Raw genomic sequence first — 19,326 nt, 5'->3', positions numbered from 1 at the left:
TGGTAATACGCAAAGAAATGTTGCTCTGAGACTTAGTGTCAGTCAGAGTGTCGTTGGCCGACTGTGGCAACGGTACCAAGCAACGAATTCTGTTCGAAATCGTCCACGTTCGGGAAGACCCCGAATAGAGAGGACCGCTGCATCACCAATATGGCTCTATGTCAACGCACAACCACTGCACGCTGATTACGTGACAATCTGCGGACTGCGACTGGAACTCGAGTGTCTGATCAAACCATACACAATCGTCTGAGAGCCAATAATCTACGCTGCCGTCGCTAGGCTGTTCGACCACCACTCCTACCACGTCACAGAACGGCCAGACGTCACTGGTGCACACTTCATCTGCGGTGGCAACGTGTTCAGTGGGGTCGAGTGATGTTCACTGAGTCCAGGTTTAGTCTCCAGTTCAACGACGGTTGGGTTCGTGTCTACAGACGTCCTGGGGAGCGCTTTGCTGACGTTAACATTAGACAACGTCACCGGTTCGGTGGTGGCAGCGTCATGGTGTGGGGTGTCATCTCTATCCACCACAGGACCCCCCTCTATGTGGTGGATGGCAATCTGAATGGAATCTGCTATCTGAATGAGATTATCCGGCCGTTGGTTCTCCCAGGCCTTCAGCAGATTGGCGGCGGAGCAGTTCTGCAGGATGACAATGCCAGACCCCACCGCGCCAGGGTGGTAACGGACTTTCTCAGACAACAAGGTATCGCCAGGATGGATTGGCTAGCATATTCGCCTGACTTGGCCCCAATAGAGAACGCCTGGGACGAATTAGGCAGGAGAGTTCGGGATAACCATGCCCCTCCGGCCAACCTTCATGATCTGGGTCAACTTCTTATGGCAGAGTGGCAGGCCATTCCCCAAGAGTTCTTCAGATGTCTGATCAACAGCATGAGGCAACGATGTGTCGAGTGTATTCGCGCCAGGGGTGGATTCAAACACTATTAAACGAATGTTCTAATGTGTAAAATCCATGTTTGACAACCTTCAACTTTGACAGCATGTCATGTGACTTTCTTGTATACAGTGACGTTTATTTGTGTTTTTTTGTAAATATGGAACAATAAATTAAATTTTTGGTGTAGTTTACATCATCAATCTAATACACTCTGAAACTTATTTGGTTATGAATTTTTGACCCTTAAATTCTTTTGAGTAGTATACAACTGCCCTTTAGATCTATTGTGTGGGAGTCTCTCTCATTTTCTGTTAGTGACAGATCAGCAATATTGACTTTTTCAACATGAAAGAGAAACATTATTATTCCAAATAGAAACTGCTATGAAGCACCAGAACAAATGCATTACTAACAGTAACCAAGCATCATTAGGCAATATAAGAAGAGAGGAAGGCAAGGGATGTTTGTTTTTAGACACTCAAGCTTTTGATATACCTATAATTATGGCACACTGATTCAACTAATAATAATAACAAAAACAACCCCAACAAACAAACAAAACAAACAAAAAAACCCACTGTCCTAAATCCAATTCCTAACTAACTTTTAAATTAAGTGATGTTGGTTCATGTATATGTGTGTGTATGTGTGTGTGTGTATGTATGTATGTATGTATGTATGTATGTATGTATGTATGTATGTATGTATGTATGTATGTATGTATGTATGTATATATATATATATATATATACACACACACACACACACAGGGTTAATTTATGCAGAACTACAGACATTACAATTAAAGATTGTCTGTTATTTCTTGTTAATACACATTTGCGAATGATTATTTTTTTTAAGTTTAAACCCAGATGAACAGACAATCCTTGTAATTAAATGTAAAACACACTTACTAATAATAATGCTAAAAGTTCATATTTTATTTTAAATTATGTTTTGGTTCTAAAACAATAACCCTCAATAACACAAAATACCAATATATAGTGATATGACATTTCCTGACGATGTATTTTTTAATGTTCACTGAGATATGAATAAACTTGCATTGCTACAGCTGGATGAATGAGATGAATGTAATGGGAATTTCATTATTTATGAAGTAAATTTAAATAATATTGAAGTCCACCTAAACTGTGCATAGGTTGATACAAAATTATATCTTACATTGGAAGTGTAAACCGTTTGATTAGTGATGAATCATGTTACTTTTTTTAATGAATGCAATTTGACTGATAAACAAGAAAGAAAAAACAATATTTAACAATGTGTTAGCATATTCAGACCTCTGAGGATAGAAAATTTGCATAACCCATGTAAATGACGTCCTAAAAGTAAATGTAACATGTGAACAAAAGATACATGTAGGTTATACAAAATTAGACTTGGGTGAGTAATGTGCAAATGAAACGATCTTTCTCGCAATTTTCAGTTAAAACCCCCCAGAAGTTTGTTTTGTTTAACACCACTAGACCACATTGATGATATTAATCATCGGCTACTGGATGGAAAGAAGGAAATGTTTTATTTAACAATGCATTCAATACATTTTATTCACAGTTATATGGTGTCGGACATATGGTTAAGGATCATACAGATATTGAGGGAGGAAACCTGCTGTTGACACTTCATGGGCTACTCTTTTCGATTGGCATCAAGGGATCTTTCATATGCACCATCCCATAGACAGGATAGCACATACCACAGCCTTTAATGTACTGGCTATTGGATGTAAAACATTTGGTAATTTTGACATATAGTCTCAGAGAGGAAACCAGCTACAATTTTCCATTAGTAGCAAGGGATCTCTTATATGCACCATCCCACAGAAGGCAGGATAGCACATACCATGGCTGGAATGAGAAATAGCCCAATGGGTCCACTGACGGAGATTAATCCTAGAATGACCGCACATCAGGCAGATGCTTTACCACTGGGCTACGTCCTGCCCCTTGGGTGAGTGATGTGCAAATAAAACGATTGTTCTCTCAATTTTGAGAAACCTGCGATTTACATGTTTAATTTTCAACATACTGTTACTAGTCTGTAAGACTGAAACACGGATCCAAATGCAACCACATGGGCTACTCCTGATAAATAGCAGCAAGCGATCTTTTATAAGACAATATTTGTGTTTGTTTTGTTTAACGACACCACTAGTGCACATTGATTTGTTAATCATTGGCTATTGCATGTCATATGGTAATTTTGACAGTCTTTAGCAAAGAAACCTGCTACATTTTTCCATTAGTAGCAAGGGATCTTTTATATGCATCATCCCACAGATCCCCTGCGCGTGCTGTAACCTCACCGTGGTGCAGGGGTGTAACATTCTCTTTGAGAATGGCCAATACAGCACAAATTGAAATTTAGAGTAAAATTCGGTGTCCGTAAAATTCTGTGATATTTGTATTTGTATTTTTGCACAGTTCTTTACACTGTTTTTGTTTGAACCTTGAATTTTTATGTTGATGTTGATCATCACTTTATTTATTTGCATTACCATAGTTTGACACCCAATAGCCAATGTATTTTTCGTGCTGGGGTGTCGTTAAACATTCATTCATTCATCCCACAGACAGGATAGCACATACCACAGCCTTTGATATACGAGCTGTGGTGTTAATAAGATAAGATAACATAAGATAAACTTTATTGCTTAAAAACATTACACATATATGAAACTGGAACTGCGCTTTCCCACATCCAGAACAACACATACCACAGCCTTTGATATACCACTCACAGTACACTGGTTTGAATGAGGAGAATGAATTAATATTTAATGACACCCAGCAGAAAAATAAACATCGGCTATTGGGTGTATAATGAGGAAAAAACAACAACTCAATTTACCTATGCGACCACCAAAGGGGATCCATGTTATGCCCCAAATTGCAAGTCACCAAGGGGTCTACCACTGAGCTATATATCCCGTATCAAGTCAAAATATCATAATTTATGCACAAGCTAGATTATTTACAAATACACAACAACTTCCACATCACCACCAGAACATCAGTGTTTACCAACACACTGTTATGCACAGGCCAAATACTGTCATGGTGTTCTACTTATATTGCTGCCATAAACATGATAGCCACTGGTCAAGGCTATATGACCACTTGCACCTATACCTCGGATGACCAACAGGAGTGGTCATCCGGACATGTCACAACAACTGCTGTACAGTTACAGTGAAACCAGATAAGTCAGGACAAACTGCGAACATTTTGTGCTTTATACAATGTTGTGGCTGTGATTTGCAAAATCTGTTAAAACACCATTATAATTTTGCAAGTTATTGTAGTAATTTATATACTGAGGGCATAATGCATGAACAATCTTAACATATCTTATAAATAATGCATACTGATTATCAACATCAACCTTGTAGCAAGTAGCATGTCTGTTAGTCATAAATGTTTTTTTGCATTGTTACTTCTCTCAACAGCATGTTAATTGGCTGAAGAGTAGAATGGAAGCCAGCACAAATGAGCTACATGCACATCTGCGTGTTCAAGTCATTATATAAAAATTCTGGAACACTCTACTGTATAAATTAGTTTTACATTTCAATGTATAAATCTATGTATTTTATGAATCAAGGATCTGAAATAAAATGTATTATTATTATTATTTATATTATTATTAAATTATTATATTATAATTTGTGTCAAAAAGGTGCCAATGAATATTAAAACTCATATAGTAAAACATATTAAGTTTTATATCCATACCAACTCCCAAAACATGTTTTTGCAAAAAATCTTAGTGTAAATAAAAATATTTCTTAACAAACTTCAATCAAATTCAATAGGTTAAATCTCCGTTTTTGACACAGGTAAAACATGTGCAATTCTACCTATAGTGTAACAATTGGGCTTACAATACATGCAGTTTTGATAGTAATTTGTTTCAAAAAAAGTTCATAATAATGTTTTCATATTATTTTTAACATTATTCATTATATGGTTAGCTAGGGTGATAGGGTCATTGGATCAACCCTTGCAATTCGAGTTGGCATTCAGCACTGCTGATGTAAAAGCTGAGGTAAAATTCATTAGCATCAGCATTTGTTTTGTTGATGCAACTTAACAGAAGAGATTCTAATATAGATGAGGCAAAGTCAATTTTAGCTGAAGCAAACTAATTTAGTGTCAAGATTTGTTTTTGCTGAGGCAATTTTTTGAAATGAAAAGGCTGTAAGCAGATCATCTTCACTTCAATGGACCCATAGAGAAATCTACTTGAGTGGCAGTTGGATATCACTTATGTTACAAGTTGTATCTAACGAGTGAAAGCGAGTTGAATACTCTCTAAACGAGTTGTAAGATAAACAGTATCCCACAAACCTGTGCATTAGGAGTAGTATATATGGCAACTACAGATGTTTTTTTTCTCAAGAGTTGAAACAACTGTGTGTTAGAAACCAAACAGTTGTACATGTAGTTTAAAACGTGCTGAGGAGTTATTAAACATTCCTTTTCTTTATAGTGTTTTAACACACTTAAACTACTATAAACCAGTATAAATATAGTTACTAGAGGCTGAATGCAAATAACACAAAATGTATATATATGCATTTCCCACAAGTTCACAATGTCTGTAGCAAGTGTATTAGTTTTCAGAAAATGTATAAATGTTTTTTTTTACATTTAGAGCAGCTGCAGCCCCAACTATGCAGTCAGCACTAGAATTCTGTACTCCAGACCCTGCTGTAGTTAACCAGTGTGGATGGACAAAGAATGTGAGTCATGACACTCTAATCTTTCCAGAACATGAACAAATCCAAACTCAAACCAAGGCAGACTGGACTGATTATCTTAGCAGCCACTCTATAAGGAAACCTGAGTAAAAAAACCCCATAAAATGGCAGACTAGACTTAATTGATGGCCTTGACAGGTTACCAGACTTCGTGAAGGAAAAGTATGAGATAAATTTAAACCAATCCTTAACAGGCTAAGCTTCTTTTTTTTGTTATAGATATTAAATATCTCCTACTCCTCTCCTGTACTGGACTGGATCTCACAAATTTAATATTTTTCACAGTAATTCTTGTAATATAATTTTTTTTTGCAACAATGATAATATCAAACCAGATTTCATTAAAAGAAAAAGAAAAAAATCATATTTTCAAAATAAAAACAAAGTTACTCATCCCGATGTAAAAATAAATATTAAAATCCTGTTGGAAAATCTGTATATGAAGAGATTCATAACTCAGTTAAACAGATGAGTCAGTGTCTTTAATAATGTCTTTGTTCACCATTAGCTCAAAATAACACTGCTAGATGTCACCGTATAGAGTTAATGTAAATGGTGAACTAAACTTGCTGGTAATTAAGTCATTCACTGTCCCAGTAGGGTTTCATGAGTACTCAGACACGGGTTGAGTCTAGCAAGACTCGCGTCCATTCACAGGACTCGAGTATCCGTACTAGGAAGAGCACTCTCATTTAATTATATTTTTTACATCATTTTTGCCTTTTACCATATGCTTGCCGCTGGTTACAGTATAGGGCTGTGAGACATGGAGGGAAAACAAGTCGAATGTGTGGAATGCAATATAATAGCATGATTTGGCATCCATGTTCATTAAGATGCACAGTGCTATTTTACTCTATTCCTTAGTCTCATCATCATCTAGTGAAAGTGTCAGGTAATCGGGTCCGGATTGAGTTTGACCCTCGAATACTTGAGTCCAATATTTTGGACTTGTGGAGGCCCTATGTCTCAGCACTGTTTGCAATGCAGGCAGAGTGTGGGGTTGTTGATTATGACTCACCCTTCTGATTTGATGCTCCAAATGTATTGAAACATGTGTTTTTCTGTTGAATTTGACGGAAACTAGACATTTAACACTTTTTAATATGTGATCTGTTTTACAAGTTTTTTTTAAATGGCTAACATTCAGTATGAAGCAGCCACTTCCATACTTCAATTTAATTGTGCACATGCTTTTTGTGCAAAACAAAGTTTCCAGCCAAACCTGACTGATTGCAACTTTTATTGGGTTATCTTATTCAAAGAATTTGATAGCATAAAATATATTTTTTTTAAACAAAAAGAAAAAAGAAAGGTCTATAACTCCTTTGGAACATATGGCATTTTAAATGTGTAAAGCTTCTTTTGGCATTCAGTATATGTTAGTTTTTTTTAGACCAGAACATCCACCCTATCAATATACAGTCTGCTGCATCTATATTCAATCAAGATTCAGCCTCATCTGTCCTGAACCCAACCACTGACATCTTGCCTGTGATGAAGTCTAGGACAGACTGAATTCACTGAATTCATTAGCCTACATAAAAAGCTTTTAAAGCCTGGATTGGCCTGGATTGGCCAAACAGGTTTTCTTCAATGCACCTATATCTAATTCTTTGGAGACATTTTGTTGTTGCCTGCATGACAATGTATTGGCTGCATGTAACCCCATATACCAGTATGATATTTAGAGACTTGAAAAGTCAGCTCAACAGTGATATGATGATAACCACGTTCCATGTTTTATTACATCATCATTATATTTCAGTGTCTTCTACAAGTAGTGGGTCAGACTCATGACTTCAAAATACAAATTATTTAATGACAGTTAATGATTATAATATTTAAACACGTACATTTCTACAATATGCAAAATTGTTCCAAACTGAATATTTGTGAATACCCAGTCTGTAAAGTCATTTTGATTAATAAATTCATGAACTTTTAAATACACATTTTACCAGTCTGAAAAGTTAATTTGATTCTTTTACCAATGTGGGGTCTCAAAGACTCGAGTATCTGTACAAGGGTAGAATAATAATGATCAACTTTAATACAATGGACAATGTAGGACAATAATTTCAGCTGTAAAATAATCAGCAATATAAGTTACACAATAATTATATGATCATGTGCTATAGTTTCTCTTTTTAAACTGGTTGTCATATTATTTGCAAAAGAATCAAATGAGATTGGTTGACACAATACTCATTACTAGGGATTACCCTGCCCATGCATAGACAACTTAGCCAGTTGCTAATTTTTACACTGAGCTAGTTGCCACACTGTTTCATATTTAGTTAATAAAGTTTTCTTATGATAATTTCAAAAGAAATATTCTACACATCTGAAAATTGACGAAAACAAAATACTTTCTGGTGTGTACGTGTAATGAAAGGATGAATCAGTAGAGACCTTTAATCGACTCATAACAACTGAATTGACATTCCCTGTAACTGAAATTAATTACAGAGTTCATTTGGTGTCTTATAATTACAGTGTTTTGGAAGTAAAAAGTATTTGACATCCAATAGCCAGTGGTGTCATTAAAAAAAAACCTACCTTTACTTTTACTATGCATTCAGGTCCTTGATAAATATGAATCAGTAGTAATTAACAGTTATTTAAATTAACCCATAAGAAATGAATATGTAAATATGTACTAATCTTACACCAAGGACATTTTATACTTAAATTTGTTATAACAAAGTTGCAAAATGGCAACTTCCTGTAAAATAATTTATTAACTTTTACTTTGAAAGGTAAACATTATATCTTTTAACAATAAGTCTATAAATTTTTTTTTTTTTAAATTAATAACAGTTATGTTACTTTAGAAAAGTGATTACTTAGCATATAAATCTGTACTAACATTTCGATAAAGATGTTTATTGATAAAAGTTATGATGAATTCTCAAGATTATTACTTCACAGTTTTAAACAGTTTCTGGTAATGAACAGATCTTATATAAAAATTTTTTTTTTTTAAATGCAAATATATGATCACAGATTTGTTGCTGCTTTAAAAATACTTTTTAAAGTGAACCTTTTAAAAGACTGAAAACAAAGGTAAATGTTCTGGAGCCTATTTCACAAAACATTGTAAGGTTATGTCTGCGACTAGCAGTTATACAGGTCATACATTTACAAGAAATTTACATCATTACAGAAGATGTAGTATTTTAATGACAAAAGAAAATGAAATATGTGTACTTTTAATTATATTTATTGTACTATAATAGTAATAAAAATTGTAGTTTAGTTGTAGATTTACATTTACGTACATAACCAGGCTTATGATGTTTTGTGAAATTGGGCCCTGCATTTTAGTTCAAATCCAGTTTAGTTTGTGAAAAACCTTTTATTGATAAAAACAACAACAAAACAAACAGACAAAAGCTGAAATCACATAAAAAGGTGAAAAATCACACCTACATGTATCTACATTACACCAGAGATGTGTATTATTATTTAAATTGTTATTTCAATCTCATTTGTTGCTCAATTTCAGACATATTTATACAATGTAATTGTTGCATTCAGTTAAACTACAAATACTGGTATTATCTGGATTATAGTGAAGGTGACAGCTACAAAGCCATCTTATTCACAGGAGGCAGAGGAAATTTCCTAGGTTTCTGAATATCAATATGTAAATGAGTACTCTTTCACTGAAGACGCTTTCTAGTAAAGGTCATGTACCTATGTAAAAATGCATACTAAGCATATTATCACCTATCAGGTGAGGCCCAGCACTGTAGTTCGGTGTAAATGGGGGTACAGTGCTTGAAGGTCACAGCCGTGGCCACAAGGCTTTACACAGCAAGGAAGGGAAATTTCCCTCGTCCCACACATACATGTACACACACAAAACAGATTTAAGATTGGTATCAAGAAAACACTCAGCCTTGAAAATCACATTTAAGTTATCTTTTGACCATTGGAATTAACTGAACAGCACCTTCAGATAACTGGAATCAATTGTTCATTATGAGATTTTATGAGAGAAAATAAAAGGGCCTACTTGTTAAATTAAAAGAAAACAAATACTTAAAATATAAAACTTATGTAAAAATACTAAGGTATGATATATAATGATATATAAATTAGATGTTGTAATATTTAAAATATTGTAAAAATATTAAATGCAAATTACATGTATTACTTAAATATAAAAGTAATTTAAAAGGTTTAAGATACAATATGTATACATACTATAATTTAAACGTAATGTAAAAGTACTATGGTGTGATGTATAAATTAGATATTGTAATATTTAAATATTGTAAAAATATTAAATGCAAATTATATGTATTACTTAAATATAAAAGTAATTTAAAAAGTTTAAAATACAGTATGACTGTATGTATACATACTAAAATTTTAAAGTAATGTAAAAATACTATGGTATGGTGTATAAATTACAAATGTAGATATTGTATTATTTAAAGTATTGTAAAATACTAAATGCAAATTACATACTTGTAATGTAATTTACATAGTGAAATACAGGATGTCCATGGAATTAAATGTCTTGCCTACCATAAACTGATTTGGTGCTGTTCATAATTGCATCCATAGATGTTAATCCAAGTTAATAACACAATAAAATTAACTGAAATTTTAATTAATTTATAAAAGAAATAATTTGTGATTCAAAATTCATCATTAATCTAATTTTTATTTTTTGTTGTAAAAATAAGGAAAAAGATAAAAAATTAATTTAATAAATATAAAATCTTGCCAACATGCATTGATAAAAAGACAAGTTTCACTCATCTAGAACTTACAGCTTCTACAAAATGAAGCTAAACTCGAAAACGTAATATTTAACCAAATGCAAAAGTTGATGCTGCTACCGCCATAGGAAAAACAATACCTACACCTCACCTTTTGACTTAATTGGTCAAATTACCAAATGTTTGACATGCAATAGCCGATTATTAATAAATCAATGTGCTCTGGTGGTGTCGTTAAACAAAACAAACTTTAACTTTTTTGATCAAAGTATAACAATAAAACTAAATGATGTACAAATATACTACTCAAAAGAATTTAAGGGTCAAAAATTTATAACCAAATAAGTTTCAGAGTGTATTAGATTGATGATGTAAACTACACCAATTTTTTTATTTATTGTTCCATATTTACAAAAAACCACAAATAAACGTCACTGTATATAAGAAAGTCACATGACATGCTGTCAAAGTTGAAGGTTGTCAAACATGGATTTTACACATTAGAACATTTGCTTAATAGTGTGTGAATCCACCCCTGGCGCAAATACACTCGACACATCGTTGCCTCATACTGTTGATCAGACGTCTGAAGAACTCTTGGGGAATGGCCTGCTACTCTGCCATAAGAAGTTGACCCAGATCATGAAGGTTGACCGGAGGGGCATGGTTATCCTGAACTCTCCTGCCTAATTCGTCCCAGGCGTTCTCTATTGGGGCCAAGTCAGGCGAATATGCTGGCCAATCCATCCTGGCGATACCTTGTTGTCTGAGAAAGTCCGTTACCACCCTGGCGCAGTGGGGTCTGGCATTGTCATCCTGCAGAACTGCCCCGCCGCCAATCTGCTGAAGGCCTGGGAGAACCAACGGCCGGATAATCTCATTCAGATCGCGGATTCCATTCAGATTGCCATCCACCACATAGAGGGGGGTCCTGTGGTGGATAGAGATGCCGCCCCACACCATGACGCTGCCACCACCGAACCGGTGACGTTGTCTAACGTTAACGTCAGCAAAGCGCTCTCCAGGACGTCTGTAGACACGAATCCGACCGTCGTTGAACTGGAGACTAAACCTGGACTCATCAGTGAACATCACTCGACCCCACTGAACATGTTGCCACCGCAGATGAAGCATGCACCAGTGACGTCTGGCCGTTCTGTGACGTGGTAGGAGTGGTGGTCGAACAGCCTGGCGACGGCAGCGTAGATTATTGGCTCTCAGACGATTGTGTATGGTTTGATCAGACACTCGAGTTCCAGTCGCAGTCCGCAGATTGTCACGTAATCGGCGTGCAGTGGTTGTGCGTTGACGTAGAGCCATATTGGTGATGTAGTGGTCCTCTCTATTTGTAGTGCTTCGGGGTCTTCCCGAACGTGGACGATTTCGAACAGAATTCGTTGCTTGGTACCGTTGCCACAGTCGGCCAACGACACTCTGACTGACACCAAGTCTCAGAGCAACATTTCTTTGCGTATTGCCATCCTGAAGCCAAGCAATAGCCCTTCCTCGATCTTCGATAGTCAGTTGAAGTCGTACCATTGTCGAATTTGGAGTGTGCACCGTACACGAACGCAAGATCCAATTATACGGAAATTCAGCATTGGGAACATGGAATACACGTGCAAAGCGTGCAAATGAAGAGCTTTGTGAAAAAGCAAGTATGGGCACTTAGCAGACCTTTCACTTTCGCCCTCGCCCTAATTTACGTGCAAATGTAAGCATGTTTTCGCCATTAGAACTAGTCGACAGTGTCAATGACAGTGGATTTTAATTCATTTATGGGTTGCTTAGACCCACTTTCGTCAAAATGGAACAATACCATGCGTGACATTATGGTCTAGCTAATATAATTGACATTCAGAAAATAATGTCGAAAATATCATCTGACCCTTAAATTCTTTTGAGTAGTATACTAAGGCTTCAAAATTTCACAGAAATTACTGTTTCCATCAATGTGTCATCAAAATGATGGAAGTGAAAATCTGTCACCCAGTATATGTAACATGATCCACCATTACCAGGATTCTGAAATTGTTTTCCAGTGGGTTCCGATGATCACAGAATACAGAACTGAAAAAGTATTTCCCACGAAATTTGAAATCCTGAGGCTTGGGTACGGCAGGGCTCAACCTGTCCACTGCCAAATTAGCCAATTGCTAAAAAAAAAATTATTTATGGCTACAACATGTAATCCTTGGCTAATAAAATATCCACATTTTAATATTTTCAATGAAATAATTTACATATCTGAAAATTGGGGCGAAACGACTTGATACGAATAAGATTTAGAAAAACCAACCCTGGGTGAATGGGTCTAAGGGCGAAACAACACAGGGTTCGAAATGGTTTTAAGGCGAAACTACACGGATTTGAAAAATAATATATACATCGTACTTACTGCTGGCTTACTGGGATGTATATTATTACAGAACATTGCAATGTATGACTATTTATCATCCCGCAAAAACCAGGTAGATTGTGTTTCTCTAGTTCTAAGGCTCATTTCTGACGTTACGCGTTAAGTATTACTTAACCACCAGCTCGCCAGAGGGCGTATTCACTGGAATAGAACAAAATGGCTGTGCCCGTTATATCTAATAGCTGTCACATTTAACTGTTTTATTAATTAAATATAATAATATACTTGTTGATATTAAGCAATAATGTGCATAATATATCTTTGAGTATGCATACCAGTCCAAAAGCCTTGCTTAAGCATTCCTTTAAGAGTGTATACTACCAAATCAAATCCCATAGATGACAATAGTAACATATGTGGCTAAAATTCCTACCTACAATGTATCAATTGACATAAACACCACGGATATAAATACTACCACCCCTCACCCGTAAAGTGAATCAGAAAAAATTGGAGGTCCAGCTCATTTCTACGACTATCTTAGTTCCACACGAAATCTCAGTACTTTTTTTTATAGGTACCCCATACATGTTTCAAGCACAAGGCTACTTGACACAGTGGTACTAAATGAAATAAAATTGCATTCCCCCCCCCCCGATGAAATCGTTTTTTTTGTCTTTTTACAACCAACACACTCTCATTTATCACCAATCACAGGATTTGTAGTGTTCACTTCTCTATGAAAAGTTGGGTGCACCTCCAACTTTGACCCAGTCAGAAGTTATTTGGTTTAGTACTACCTTAAAGCACAGAAAGCTGTACTAATTAGTTTATTTATTGCCTCCAGCATGTTTTCTTGCCCCTACCAATGAACAAAGGCTGGTCCACGAAGATTAAGGACATTTGATTGGGATTCAGAATGTCAACTTCCATCTTCATCACACACGTGGAGTGATGAATAGGCTGCATCACAGAATAGGCATACAAAAGAAGTGTGAAAGAATTCAGTTACAAAGCCATAAGAAAAGCCAAATGCAGAGGTCAGAAATTAATCGTTATGTTTCATACAGAATAAAAACAAAGAAACCTCCTCATTAAAACTTTGGGGGTTTTGGATTTATTTTTATGAAAGTTAAGTAGAAAAAACAATAAAGCAAAAAAAAAAACCCCACCCACCTACATGTATATGTAGATATTCAATAGGCATCAAAGATAACTTTATAGAATCTATCTGGTTTATTCTGGTGAACACAATAGGTGCACAGTCCAAATAATTCAAATCGTTCCCATGGTAAGTGGAACAGTTGGTGTTATTGTGTGGTGAGACAAGAAACCCATTACCTTGTCACATCACTCTATGACTCTGCTGCTCCTGAACATGTTCAAAAATATAGTTGTACTCAAAAGAAAAAGTTTTCTGTTCCTGTCCAAACCAGTGATGAACGAATGTTTTATTTAAGGACACATTCAACACGTTATTTATGGTTACATGGTACCGACTACAGATGAGAGAAGAAACTCACTGTCACCACACAATGGGCTACTCTTTCCGATTAGCAGGAAGGGATCTTTTATATATAACATCCTACAGACAGGATAGTACATGTATATACCATGGCCTTTGTTATACCTGTTGTGGAGCACTGGTTGGAACAAGAAATAGAACAATGGACGCACTGATGTTTGATTAATGCTAGACCGATAGCCATCAAGCAAGTGCTTTACCACTGGGCTTTATCCTGCCCCCAGAACAGTGAAGGCATAAATGAGTGGAACATATAAAATCGACCTGGTCTAATGCTTATAAAACTTTTAGAATCTTGACTCGAGAATCTAATAGTCTCTGAGACACTAATGTCATGACAACACCATACAAACTGTATGCATGTGACTTCATTAGAGATTGAGTCTAGACTCTAAAAAGTTTTATAAGCATGGGCCCAGATGACTAAGATACAAAAATGCTGCCACTACAAGAAATGGCCACAGAGTTTGATTATAAACTTTGTGATATGGGCTGCCTACAACACATACAGGTACATAGTGATAGGTTACATAAAGCCAGTATCATGTAACATGATCCACTAGAGCTATTACCAGGATTCTGAAATTGTTTTCCAATGGGTTCCGATGATCACAGGATACAAGTTCTACCCCTGTACATTCTTGCAGTGTTCGCTACTGTGGTAGTTCAGTTACGCAAGTGCAGAACCCGGATATAGCGATCTTGTGCTGCAGTTGTTATGCGAGGTCTTCCACTTCTGGGCTGGTCTTCAGCTAATTGAAACTGCTGGTACCTGTCCCAGAGATGTGAAATGGTGCTCTGATGGAGGTTCATGTGGTGTGCGACTGCTGACTGCAATTGACTTAACTGGAGGCGGCCTATTGCAATGTTTCGATTCGGCAGGCTTAGTCTTGGCATGTTGTACCTCGTCTACATCGAAATGGAAATGAGGCATCATTGCGAGCATTGCAGCTTTAATACCCATCACTACCCCAATCTTTTCCCCAAGTTTCACGTGCATTCGCCAAAATCTGACTATTTCACGCTGATTTCCTAGAATTGTTGCACAACGTGCATTAAATTAGTTTTAGGGTGCATTTGGGCATACTGTCCCATTCCAGGAACCATAACAAACATGGTCATTCAGCAACATTATACAAAAAAAACTATATTTTGTAAAATCAAACACTTCTCTTCTTTCCCTATCACCTATGCATTTCTTTTTTGACAGACTATATATTTGTTATCAAACACTGCTTGATGTGTTGGATGCTTTGGCAATGATTTAGTCTTGCTGGCATACTGCAAAGAAAGGTTTGCATGTCTAGCACCCAACAAAGGTTCGTGGGCATCAACGTACAAGCTCTCTACAGATGTTCTAAAAGCACCAAAAGCCTTTGGCCCTGATTGTGTATAGGATCTAGCATCTGCAAGTAAGACTTGCATACTGGCCCATACACAATGCATCCATAGTCAAGTTTTGACTTTACGAGAGATCTATACAGACGGAGCATAACCTTTCGGTCTGCTCCACATTCTGTATTACCAATAACTTTTAAAATATTGAGAGCTTTTAAGCCCTTCTTTTTAACATATTTAAGATAGGGCACAAAAGAGAGCTTCCTGTCAAATATAACTCCCAGAAATTTGGTCTCATCCACAACTGGAATAGGATTTTTGTCCAGAAACAACTGTGGAGCTGAGTGGAGCCCTCTTTTCTGGTGCTAAGTGAAATATGGTGTTACTGTATAATGTCTTTAAAATAATGGCATGTAGCATTTTAAAAGAAAGGACACATACCATGAACTTCACACAAAAAAAGAAGAATAAATGTTTGTTTTATTAATGTTAGGGGCAGATATAGAAATTTAAAAAGGGGGAAGGGGTGCCAAAATGTTTAGTGTGCTAACTACTAGATGTTATGACACATCTGGTCAATTCCACCACAAAGTTTTCAAATTTTCCGTCAAAAAATTACACACTCGACACATTTTTTATTTGAGGTTATATGGCGTCAGACATATGGTTACGGACCACACAGATATTGAGGGAGGAAACTTGCTGTCTCCATTTCATGGGCTACTCTTTTCGATTAGCAGAAAGGGATCTTTTATATGCACCATCCCATAGACAGGACAGCACATGCCACGGCCTTTGATGTACAAGTTGTGGCGCACTGGCTGGAGCGACAAATAGCCCAATGAACCCACTGACTTGAATTGATCCCAACCCGACCGCACATCAAGCGAGCGCTTTACCACTGGGCTACGTCTCACCCCTCTCAATAGCATGTGGAGCACACAGCTCTAAAGCACAAGTAACTCTGCGGAGAGATGTGTACCATTTTGTCACTGTAAAATAGGCAGGAGGTTTTTCAGACTACTAATTGGGGGCCATCCATAGTGTATTTATGGACTGTTTTACCACCCCTCCCCCATGTACACTTTTTGTACATTTAATCATTACTCCCTCCCCCACCTGCATGTACCGGTGTACAAAGATCTTCCATGCTGAAAAGTACATTGAATACAATTAGGAGCATGGACTGAATCCATTTTACAATAAACAAATAAATTTTTGCATATGTACCCCCTCCCCATGTACATTCTTCATATGTAATGCACGACACCCCCTTCCTACAAGACAAAATAGATTAAAGTGTCTCAGTAAAAACACATTTTTATTAGATGTATGGAAGGAAATAGTGTTTACATTAATATATCTGACAGTTAATTAAAAAACAAACATGACCCATTTTTAAATAGTAATTTGTTTTTTTCTGAAATGCCTTGATGAAAAACACTTGATAGATGTAACAGTGATTTTTAGCCTATGACACACAAAAAGGGGTTATCGAAGGATTGAATTGAACACACTTCAGTGGACCCAAGGCCCCCATCCCCCCCCCCCCCCCCCAAAGAGTTAATAACAAATAGTTTTCGACCCAACAGCCTGTCACAATACAGCAAATACCAGGATGTCATAAACGTGGTTGTACTGTTTATGCAAAATAGTATAGCCTTGAAACATTTCCACACCATTTGTTGGAGCAACGTCAATGGAATTTTTTATAGAACACTCACCTGGTGTAATAAATCAATGTGCTCTAGTGGTGATGTTAAACAAAACAAACTATAACTTGCTAGGTCTCAGTGTTACTCCAATTCAAAACATGTGTTCATTTAGTTGGTAATGGAAATTGTAGCACATGGCTATTCCTGCATGCTGTATTAAGAGTTAACAACACTTTCTGCACTCTGTGGGTGCTAGTCTGCTTTAAAGGAGAGTAAACTAAAACAGGAGCCTTAGTTTTTGGAAAGATGCATACCCAGACCACCAACACATACTGACACTTTAACAAATGAAAAACGTGTAACTTTAGTGTTAATAAAAAAACGTGATTATTCCTGCTAACTGGGGGCAGCCATTTTCTTTTCTTTTCGAGGTGACCGGGACAGCTAGCTTGGGGCAAAGTGACGTCAGCTCCTGACCATCTCCTGTATGTACAGTGTAAACAAACGCAGTAATTTTCGACAAGGCGCTTCTCTTTGATCAACCTGACTTGTAAAACAACATAAATGATGTGATAATATAATAAACTATTTAAATATATTTCAAGTTACATTAATGGAACAAAATGGGGTTATAGTATTTTTCTGTTAAATAATCCAAAGGAAAAATGTACACTATTAGGCCTATTGATATGCTACGTTGGAGCAAAAATGAGAACCCATGATACCCAAGTGATAATTTTCTTTTCTTTGGGAATACGTAATTGGTCAGTTAATTTGGTTTTAGATGGAAAAATCTACTTAATCAATAGTTTTACCATGTCAATTACCATTTTAGGGGTGACAGGTATTATTACAAAATACCAGTATGTATTTTTGTGTCTAGACAGTGTCAATTAATTGGCTCATCTGATTACCAATCAAATACACACCTGCCAATCAGGAATCACAGGTAGAAGCAACTAACAGCATAGACCTATTAACTAAGAAAACACTGTGTGTATCATTTCAGTATGTAGGTTAATGCATGTTCAATAAAATGATTTATCATTTCGACTTGTTGTGCAGCCACTTTGACAATGGTGTTTTATTTTGTATTAAAAAATAAGGTAACAGGTCGTTTTGCCCGTTACTAGATCGCCTGTGTCGTTTCGACCTGGGTCCATTCGTACTGTTAACTGAGTCAGTTTACCCCCATGTAGGGTCGTTTCGACCTTTTTTTAATTTGGTTAATTTGAGCAGATCTAATTGATTTTTCTTTTCTTTTCAGGTTGAAACATCTGCTGAAAATAAAAGATTTCCTCTTTGTTTTTATTTGTTCCATCATTTTAAATATACTAGTATATTACACTGCTCTCACAATGTACACATAAAATAGGCAAGTAGGCCTAGTCTGATTTTGCCCAGTTCCAGGTGACTGAAGGTAAACAGCTGGATTGCCAGACAGAAAGCAAACACATATAAAGATTTATTTAGCTTATTTATTAACTGGGGGAAAACCCCCAAAAAATGAATTCGGGCCTGAGTGTAGCCTAATGAATTTTTTTGTTTTGTTTTGCAGGGTTTTTTTGGTTTAATTTTTAAAGGTTTTATAGTATTTCTATCTCGTTTAAATAACTAATGTGGATATATTCATGTTATTTAATAATTATAAACCCTGCTGTTAATTTGAGGAATATACCATAAATGCACGTTCAGAAATACAGGACCATATGGCTTATTTTCAAAAGCTTTACAAGTCTACAGATTTAGCAGACATCGGTAAATGTTATTAAATAACTTCCAGTGGGGTCAAAGTTTGCGGTTTTTGATAGACAACACCACATGCAAGCCGGAACCTACATGTAGCTATTCGAGGTCGTGTTTTTGTCAAAATGACCGGTCTCGGTGGCGTGGTGGTTAGGCCATCAGTCTACAGGCTGGTAGGTACTGGGTTCGGATCCCAGTCGAGGCATGGGTTTTTTAATCCAGATACCGACTCCAAACCCTGAGTGAGTGCTCCGCAAGACTCAATGGGTAGGTG

At 36.3% G+C, this 19,326-nt stretch overlaps 1 protein-coding gene across 2 annotated transcripts in view; it reads right to left on the bottom strand.

Annotated features, from left to right (window-relative positions):
* LOC121367838 (phosphatidylserine decarboxylase proenzyme, mitochondrial-like) overlaps positions 1-19,326 on the bottom strand; it is a 64,765-nt gene that overhangs the window by 27,067 nt on the left and 18,372 nt on the right. The window lies entirely within an intron of this gene.

The sequence above is a fragment of the Gigantopelta aegis genome, chromosome 3, assembly GCF_016097555.1.
Source record: "Gigantopelta aegis isolate Gae_Host chromosome 3, Gae_host_genome, whole genome shotgun sequence".
Classification (NCBI taxonomy): domain Eukaryota; kingdom Metazoa; phylum Mollusca; class Gastropoda; order Neomphalida; family Peltospiridae; genus Gigantopelta; species Gigantopelta aegis.
This window is presented reverse-complemented; position numbering and strand designations above follow the sequence as displayed.